Raw genomic sequence first — 10,868 nt, forward strand, 5'->3', positions numbered from 1 at the left:
CCTGTTATATTTAGTTAATCTAAGGTTAATCTCTAGGTAGATCAAAAGGTTGAATTTTGTACATGCATTTCAAAAAAATTGCTAGTTAAAGTAAATTTGACGATTAACAATCAATTCTTGATTAAAAGTATTGTCCAAACGGTACAGTTATTTTGCAACATTACAAAAACTTAGAAAATCACTACCCTTATTACATAATAGAAAGTGCGTTTTTTTGTTGGTTTGTCCTACAATCACATCCTGATGGACCAACGAGTGAATGTAATTTTTGTCAGGGATATAGTTAATGATCTGGAGATTCATATAATTTTTGGGATTTTTAAAAACTTAAATCCACGCGGCCAAAATTGGCGTGGACGTTTGATAGTTATATTATAGTACAAGAAGGCCTATAGCAACTGAAGATTAGAAGCCATAACGTGAACCGAGTTTATCTCGTAAACCAGAAATCAGAATGTTGTGTAACTGGGCTCTCAAATCGGTCCGTTAAAGGTTAGGCGGTATCGCTATTATGATTGTAATGCGCCGCCGTTACCCGAAAAAAATATAAGGTTCCGAGGGAGAGAACAATCGGCCATATTTGAGATCCAGTAATGGAAATTAAATTTTATGCAAACAACCGTTTTTGGCCTATATCTTTATTTCTAATATTTATTTCTTTTAACTGCTAGTCTAGTTCTTGACATTTGTCAATTCGAGTCGATATACGCAAAGTTTGGTCGATATGGGCTTAGCAATTCTTAATGATGAATGATGATGAAGCCATAGGCATCAACTAGTAAGAAATATACCTAGTAGAAGAGTGAACAGGGATCTTCTAAGTTTCGTCATCATTTATTTAACTATTAAATTATAGTAAGTTTAAGCGTTTAAATAAGTAATTTATGAAATTTTCCCCTTTGCTGCCTGCTCATTTGTTCGCTATTTTTATTTTAAAAAAACTAGGCCTAGCAGGCTTTAAACCTTAAGTCGCTTCCAAAGTTTAATACAATTTGAGTGATGCGCGTAACAATAAATAAACAAACACTGCTTCAGTTTTATGTACAGTTTTTAATGCTATTAGAACTTAAGTCGTTCGTATTTTAATAGTTCTACATTCTTAGTTATTCGTTCTACGTTATTCTATTTAAAAACAGATGCACTTAATAAAAGTAACATTCTTTTGGGCTATACGTTAAGACATAATTATCATCTAGATGACTGTTACTTGATAGTTATAAGTATTCCAAAGAAACTATTACTTGACTCGCCTTTTCGATCCCATTTAGATATATTTTTTCATGCTAATAAGGTTAGACTGTGTTCTTAATAAAAACAAAATGTAAAAATAGATGGTAAGAATAGTATGACTTTTATTTCAAGAAAAGAGGGTACGGTTACTTTATAGACTCACTTGAAACGTCAAGACTGTTTTATAATAATTGTTACTCTACCACTCAGCACTGTTCGTGCGAAAAACAGACCTAGGTACCGAAAGAAGTTGATTTAGTAGTTTACTAGTTACTATAAATCTTTTATAATAATTAAGCTGTGATAGTGGTTAGGACGTCCGCTTTCTAATCGGAGGTTGGGGTTCGACCCCAGGCACGCACCTCTAACTTTTTGGTGTTATATGTGCGTTTTAATTAATTAAATATCCCTTGATTTAACGGTGAAGGAAAACATCGCGAGGAAACCTGCATGCCTGAGAGTTCTCCGTAATGTTCTCAAAGGTGTGTGAAGTCTACCAATCCGCACATGGCCAGCGTGGTAGACTATGACCACAACCGTTCTCACTCTGAGAGGAGACCCGTGCTCAGTAGTGAGCTGGCGATGGGTTGATCATGATGATGATGAGGATGATAAATCTTCAAAACATTTTACATACTATTTCCTTATGATGGCTCATTTTCTATCGAATTCTTTTGCACGAAGAATCAGCCTGAAGCGGATATATTATTATTCTTTGCACCATTTCACGCTCAATATCTAGGTCATAGCATGCATGTTATATTATAAGTACATGCAGGTAGTAAGTAATTATTATTTAGCAATTAGATAACTAGGTATTCTTCGAAAATTATTGGTTGATTTCTTTGCGGAAATCAAAATATGGAGGAAACCATCATTTAGGTACATTTTCACGAGGCAGTTTCAATATACAAGTAGAGTCTCCTAGATTTTTAATTTAAAAATTCCTTTATTTCATTTCTTTTAAAATGGCAGAAGGTTGAATAGGCCCAAAAATGCAAGCTATGCCAATGTTAGTAAATACCCCGCCTCGTTCCATCGTTCCCCATGCGTCCGGTTTCCGTGAGCGTTGAGAATTTTAATTCCTTCAGAATTTTTTATTCATCAAATATCATATTTTACGGTGGTGCGTTGCACGGTATTTTGGCTCCCATTTAAATATTTTCCACTCCATTCGTCAGGCACTGTTCCTTGTGATTAGTGTTTTAGTTACACGTGAGAGCATAATAATACAGAATTTTTTCCACCGTTTTGTATCATGACTTGAGGTGGCGTAACAAAAAATATAAGTGAGTAAATTTTTCCACAGTTCAGTTACTAAAACTAGAAACTAAAGTTTTTAATGAGTATGTCTTACCTGTAATGACGTATGGAACCAATGACTTATATGTATGGAACGGAAACGTGGACTGTAATACCGCCGAGTTTCTTGCTGGTTCTTCTCGGTAGGAAAGCCATTCCGAACTAGTGGTACATGCATCCGACTATTCGAAAGTACTTGTAAAAGTTTATTTGAATAAAAAAGATTTTTATTTATTTATTTATTTATTTGGTTTGTGAGTCAGTTTATATTACTACTACTAGTAGGTATATCTATAGATTGTTGCCGGGTTCATACTTCTAAGATAAGACATCATCATTTCCACCCACAAGGTGTGGAGTTTTTTATTATTATTATTGTTTAAGAAATGGAATATCCTGTATTAAAATTGTAGTTCCTGACACTAAAGAAATCTTTCATATTAATACAATCATTTACTTAGTTTGTATTCTCTCCAAATATTTTTTGGGTTATGGTTATGTGTAATCTGGACGCTGTTAGTGTATTATCGTTTTAAATGGGATACAGATACACTGCAAACTCGTAAGTAGGGCCGACTAAGTAAAGTGGTTAAAAACAAGTGTATTTTAAGATAAGTATCTACCAGCTCTATATTTAAAGTGTTAGATAATAAATAGATAATTACTTCTAATAGATCTATTGAAACAAGTATGTAGTGTTTTTTAGGGTTCCGTAGTAAACAAGGAACCCTTATAGTTTCGCCATGTCCGTCCGTCTGTCCGTCCGTCCGTCCGTCCTCGGTTAATCTCAGAGACTATTAGTGCTAGAAATATGTAATTTGGCATGGGTATAAATATTAATTACGCCGACAAAGTGGTGAAATAAAATTTTAATAAATATTTTTTTAGGGTAGCTCCCCTACATGTAAAATGGGAATGAATTTTTTTTTTCTCGTCTACCCCTTAGTATGGGGTATCGTTGAATAGGTCTTTTAAAAATACTGTGGGTGTGGAAACATTATTTTTCGATTTCTAGATCCGTTTGTAAAATATGATGTTTTAAAGTGATAATTTTCTCAAATTTAAAATTTGAGTCAAGTGTCCCCCCCTCTATCAGCCAAATGGTAGTATATAGGAACGTGAAAAAATTTACAGCAGTAGTATATATAATCAATTTTAAAGGAAAACTATCATGGCTAAGTAGGTTTCACAGGTTAAGGAGTTATATCTGTTTTTCGAGGATTGTGACTACGGAACCCTACATTGCGCGTGGCCCGCCACACACTTGGCCGGTTTTGCGCCATTAGCTTCGCGCGTAGATTCATAACAATGTAATACCTAGATACATACTTGGAACCAAACCACTTAGGTATTTACCTACTTTTCATCCACTTTTAATAAATTGTAGTTCTAATTTAAAACTTTACAAAATACAACCTGTTACAACAAATAAGTACAACAACTGTGAAATAAAAATATTATGGTACCATGGAGCTGGTATGTTGATGGAAGTAAAAGAAGGGAATAAGGACTCTTTGTTTATTATTAAACCATAGTTAAGAACCTACCTACCTACATATTATATATTTTGTGTATTACGTACTTATCTAATAATATTGTGTTTTGTAATATAATATGTGTGAGAAATAAATCAACATAAGAAAACCCAAAATCTTTCATGTAGGTATACAATTTACTATGTACCTACCTTTACACAAGGAAGAAATCCTGATCGATGCATCAAAAAGTCCGTTAGGAGCCGCTACGCCTTTTGTTGTTTTGGGTGTTGTAGTTGAAACAAAGAATCTTGATACGCAATCAAAAACATAGTATAATAAAGGATTGTTTCCGAAATGCAACCAAGCTATAACACAAAAAAACTATATTGTAGTTAGCTAATATTTTATTTATGAAATAAGTAGAATATATGACATCTTATTTATACATAATAATATTATTATCAACCTACTTACAACATCATTTTGTTAGTTCTTTCCAAATTTAGAATATTGTGAAAGATTTTTCTAGAAAAAAGAAAACTTGTTAGTAAAAAAGTTACCTACTTTATAAAATTTACAAATTAAAATGTATTTGACGGTTGGCATTAAAAAACCAGAACTATTAAATGTACATAGGTATAATCATAAACATGGTAGTACGCCTTAGTAGGTACGCTTTATAAAGACGAAAGTGATTAAAACAAACACTAAAATTAAAACAGAATAAAATTCGTCTTGTAGGATTCGTAGACTAATGTTTATGTTTCACAATCAAAAATGTTATCATGCAATACGTGATATCGCTATGCATATCGAGCAAAGAAGGTATTAAATTACCTAATATAATTAACATTTGGTGCCAGAAAGGCTGGCTCATTTTTTGCTCAACGGATGAGCCTGGCTGTCCAACGCAAAAATGCAGCCAGTATTCTTTGGAATATTCCACGCGGGCATAATTAATATAGTAATTAGATAAGGATATAAGTTTTATCCTCATATCTTATGTTGAAGACATTTTTGAGATCCTATGACAACAGAGTCACGATACGATAATATTAAGAAATGGCTGAAGCCCCTAATCTCTGCTGTGAAACATGTAACACAAAAGTTTAAAGTATCAAAACGAGTTCAGCCATCAACATACGCGAAGTAAAGTCAAAGAAGCCACCCCATTGTTGTAATATTTATTCTTGCGTGGATCTTCGGTCCTTCTTTCATCGAGGTCGCCTCCATTGTCGCAGGGTTCATGGGAACGGGCAAAAAACGGACTTTGCTTTAGGGAACTTGCAACTTACAACGTACAAAACTGAATAAGCACTTTTTCATACTGCACCATCCACGTGTTCGAAGATTAGGATGACGTTTATAATCTGAGAATCTTATGCGACCCTTGGAACCTGAGATATGAGTTATTGTGATTATTATGTTTAATTTATATTACGTGAAGGAAATAATTATATTATATTATGTTGTATCTAGAATCTACCTAAAGACACCGTGATTTGTAATACCTACCTAGGTATTGGAAGAGTCAATTATTTTATGTAATAACTAATAACTAGGTGACTCACCGAGCTTTGTCGGGTGTTGGTATTAACATGACTTTATTCAACTTTACCTAAAGACGCAACGACGAGACGGGCTGACTTTATGTACCTACTGTACCTACTTATTGATTCTATCATCTATTGATCTACATAAAATCAGAAAATATGCAAGTACTTAAAATTCATCATCTTCTCAATCACGCACGGGTGTGAGAGGAGTCTCAGGTCTGTAAATGAGTCTCTAAATATTACAGGTGAGTGCCCGGAATTGAACCTGGGACCCCACGAATAGGAGGCCGAAATCATTAACTACTAGGCTATTTCCGACTTTTCAAGATTCCAATAAGTACCTACCTACCTAGTGAGGATATATCATAGATGCAACTTCGGCCCGAGCAGCCTAATTCGCTAACTCAGTGTCAACACCGAATGATAGCTAGCGAGCTCATATTACATTTATTGAAGATTTTCTACAAAAATTATTTTAATATCACCCAATGACGAAGCAATGTAGAACCAAACAGTGTCAAAATATGAGCTCGGTGGCTATCATACAGTGTGACTAGTGAGGCAGTGAGTTAGTTATTCTTATTAGATTAGTTGACTAAACTATGAAAAGTGAAAATTATTATTTCTATTTAACTTCAGGTTTTATTTAATTATGTATCTAATTATTCTACTAAATGCATTAAACGATGAGATAGGTCTAATTTCGTCGATTTTATTTTTAAGTTGACTTATAGTTTATTTTTACGTAGATATTCTCAACCCTCTACTTTTTATTGCAACAGACGTACACCAGATTATCTCAGATAGTAGACAGAGAAATTGCCAGAATCCCATGCATGATGCCGCCATACGGCATGCGAAGCAACGCCATCTGGCGATCTACTCAACATTCGTACAAAAACTTGTACTAAATTAACTTCAGAAAACAGTCACGGTGGCATATGCGTTTGTTTGACTGCAATTAGTATAGTTTGATCAAAATATTGCACCGGAAGGCGCAGCGTTGGAAGAACCCCCACTAGGTAGACGGACGACATCAGACGAGACGCAGGGAGCCGCTGATTCCGGGCGGCGCAAAACCGTGGCGTGTTGAAGTCCCTCCAAGTGTCCTATGTCCAGCAGTGGACGACGGACGTCAATCATTTGATGATGATGATGATGACGACCATATACCACCACCCATGAGTGTCCATTAATCTGTGTCGATAGGTAGCTGATTGCCTTTTACACTGTAGGAATTACCTTATCCATAGGTGCTTTTTAGGGTTCCGTACCTCAAAAGGAAAAAAGGAACCCTTATAGGATCACTTTGTTGTATGTCTGTCCGTCTGTCCGTCGTGTGTGTCAAGAAAACCTATAGGGTAGGTACTTCCCGTTGACCTAGAATCATGAATTTTGGCAGGTAGGTAGGTCTTATAGCACAAGTTAACGAATAAATCTGGAAACCGTGAATTTGTAGTTACATCACAGAAAAAAACATTAAAATGTGTTTAGGAACAAATATAAGTACCTACTATTATTTGATTTTCAAAGTCAGATAAGCCTGAGCGTAGATGCATCTACTTTGATTTTATTAGGCTGAGATATTACTAGATTTAAAACAAGACAGACTTATTATGTCTGACAAATCTGTCCCGTTTAAACTCTAAGCAAGTAAAGTCTGAGCAAATATAAGTTTTCCAAACTTAAAAAATTTCCTCTTCATAGTTTTATTATTTTGATCATATCGTTGATTTTGATGTAGAATTTAAACAACCTGAAAAAAACATATTATGCATAGTGCATACAATTCATGTTGTCATAGTAAAAATGTATTTTATCCCACTTCCTGATTAAATCACACATGACTCTGTTCTATTTTGGAACCCCATTTATTGTCTCATGCAATACACGTGTTTAAACGAAGTGCTTGAGTGACACCGCATGATACAAGTTCTTTTACATAAAATTGATTAACATAATATTGTGGTAGAACCAGTAGACCGTACCTACGTTTTTGCTGGCAGTTACTCACTACAGTCAGCTAATATTAGTCTGGCCATTGAACGAGCCAGCATCAAGTTGTAAGAAAAAACAAACTGCAGCCCACAAAAATTTTTGTTTGGAATGACCCGTCCTGTCATAGAAGATACTAGCTTATGCTCGCGACTTCGTCCGCGTGGTCTAGATAAATTTCAAACCCCTAGTTCACCTCCTTAGAGGTTGAATTTTCAAAAATCCTTTCTTAGCGGATGCCTACGTCATAATAGCATATAACTTCAGCTCGATCCATCCAGTAGTTTGAGCTGTGCTTTGATAGATCAGTCAGTCACCTTTTCCTTTTATATATTTATAGACTACTTAGAGGTCGTTGACGAGGCTTGATTGTTGTCAGCACAAGCCTACAGGCCTGCATGATGTATTAAATATAATACAACTCTCTATAAAGCAACGAGCATTCTCTCAATTATTGTAACCAAGTAACACACCCCTGCACCCCATTTGTATCTCCGGTTTCGAATCACGGCCATATTGCACACACGTAGATGCACAACTCAACCATGTTTCCTTCCCACGTGCACATGTCAAACCTTAATTATTCAAAAACATGTACATTTTAAAAATGCTTTTGTATTTATCAAATAGCGAGTTTATCATTGTGTTTTTGCAAATGACTAGTATTGAATACCTACTCTAGAACCTACTTAAATATTTTTTAAATTTTTAAAAGCGATTTACTTAAGACCAGATTCAAATATTATATTAAGTATGACCTTAAATAAAATACCTAAAATAAAATCCATAATAGCTAGAAAGTTAAATTCATTTAAAAAGCCGATTCTGTCAATCAGTAACTAATCGCCTATATTATAATAAATTTGCTTATTATTCCTTCACGGTCAATGGTCACTACCTACATAATAATATAATAGTCCGCGACAGGTTGAGATGCCAATCGGAATATGAGGCGGGGGGACGCCCCGCACACCCGCATGTCCCCTGCGCTCGCCCGCACCGGGTTCTGTGTGGGTGTGCGGGGCGTTCCCTCCCCGATTGCCATCTTGATTCTTGACGTAGTCGCTTACTTATACTTTTGCATGTAGAAACTAGAGATCCCCACATCGCAAAGATTGCAGAACAAACAAAGATTGAAAATACGATTAATGTTTATAAAGTAAGTAATAGGACTAGGTACCTACTTGTATAATATTTTTGAATAAAAATATTTCTATTTCTATTAGAATAGAACAGTAGGTAAAGTAAAACCTGCGCTCCAAAATATTAATATATTTTATCTGTGCAAATATTAACCACTCGCGGTAGTTAAATATTTACAATTATTTATCCTGGCTAAGAGAGTAGGTACCTACGTGGAATATATGAATATTAATTTCTATTTTATGCAAAATTCTAATAAGCAAAATTTCTATTTGTAGGTATTTTGCTTAGATGCATAACATTGATCTAAGAATTCGGTGATAGCCTAGTGGTTAAGAAGTCGGTCTCATATTTGGAGGGGGGGGGGATGATGATGATGATCGATCTAAGTCAGATACCGACTGTGTGGGTGATCTGTCTCTATTATAGCGGACCGAAGAGTACTATAGACTCTATAGTCTATAGTACTCTTTGGAAAATACTATAGACTATAGAGTCTATAGTAGTCTAGACTGAAGAGTAAGTACTATAAATTAATAGTCTTCAGTCCAGAGTTCAAGGATAAGTCTCCGCGATTCAGCATGCGGAAAAATGCGCGCCAAATTCCGCTCAAATGAGAGCTAGGTACGAGAGCACATAATATTCTGCACGGATAAAACGCCGAAAAGACCACTTAAACCAAAAACCAACCAGTGTAAAAACAAAGGGGTATGGGTTCAATAAAAACCGGCCAAGTGCGAGTCAGGCTCGCGCAATGAGGGTTCCGTACTGCAGTCGTATTTTTTCGACATTTTGCACGATAATTCAAAAACTATGATGCATAAAAATAAATAAAAATCTGTTTTAGAATGTACAGGTGAAGACCTTTCATATGATACCCCACTTAATATAGTCACTCACTTCGAAAGTTGAAAATACTAATTATTAGTTCATTACCACAATTTTTTTTTGTGTGATCTAACCCTAAATTCACGGTTTTCAGATTTTTCCCCAAATGTCAGCTATAAGATCTACCTACCTGCCAAATTTCATGGTTCTAGGTCAACGGGAAGTACCCTGTAGGTTTCTTGACAGACAGACAGACAGACAGACAACAAAGTGATCCTATAAGGGTTCCGTTTTTCCTTTTGAGGTACGGAACCCTAAAAACTGCCATACCCCTTCCAGATTAGCCCGCTTCCATCTTAGATTGCATCATCGCTTACCGTCAGGCGAGATGCAGTCAAGGGCTAACTTGTACTTATCTGAATAAAAATAAAAATGAATATTATTTTCCGCTCGATTTGTCCCTGGCCTTAAGAATACGTAGGTAATTTACCTACCTTGGATATGTTATGTTCAAAGAAGTGAGAACAACATAAAACATATTATTGTGCTAACGTTATAACTTTGATATTGCCAGGCAGCCGATCGTCAAAGTTCAAAGTTTAAAGTGTTACGAGGGCTAATTGTCCAATAAATAAAACTAAACAAAAGAAAACACAATATTATTTACTTTAATATTTACAACCACAAATTTTTCATATCTATAAATAAATAGATAAAATTAGACTTAATTTTTTTTTTTTTTCACTCGAATATTACACAATAATTGCTCATTCACAAAAGACTTTATTTACAATATACAAAAGATAACTATTGGACTAATTTTTTATCTTTTATATTAATTTGTTTATACTAAATTACACATACGAGTAATTTTCCAGTAAGTAGGGACCTACTATAAAAACAACATTAATCCTAATATTAAAATGATATCGTTTAACTTTATTGCGTAAAAGCGATTGCAAAAATAAAATTTTAAATATCAACCTATTCGTGGAGCAACTAAAATAGTAAGTTTTATAACATTAATATGCAAATGGTTCGAATACAAAATTATAAATAATGTACATGTACGTGTTATTACCTTTTTTGATCATAATATTATCCTGAATAACCAACATTTTACAAATACAATAAAAGTTGCTACTTACACAGTAGATACCTATTTTATTCAGTTTTATTTATCACACGATCGAATCCCTTCAGTTACTTCAGTATTATCATAAAATATATCTGCATGTGAAACGTTACATTATTTATTACTTAGTTACATTTAATATGATGAAACATAAATCGTAATTACATTTAATTAAAGACCTAATAATGAACCATTAGATTG

The sequence above is a fragment of the Maniola hyperantus genome, chromosome 6 (assembly GCF_902806685.2).
Source record: "Maniola hyperantus chromosome 6, iAphHyp1.2, whole genome shotgun sequence".
NCBI lineage: Eukaryota > Metazoa > Arthropoda > Insecta > Lepidoptera > Nymphalidae > Maniola > Maniola hyperantus.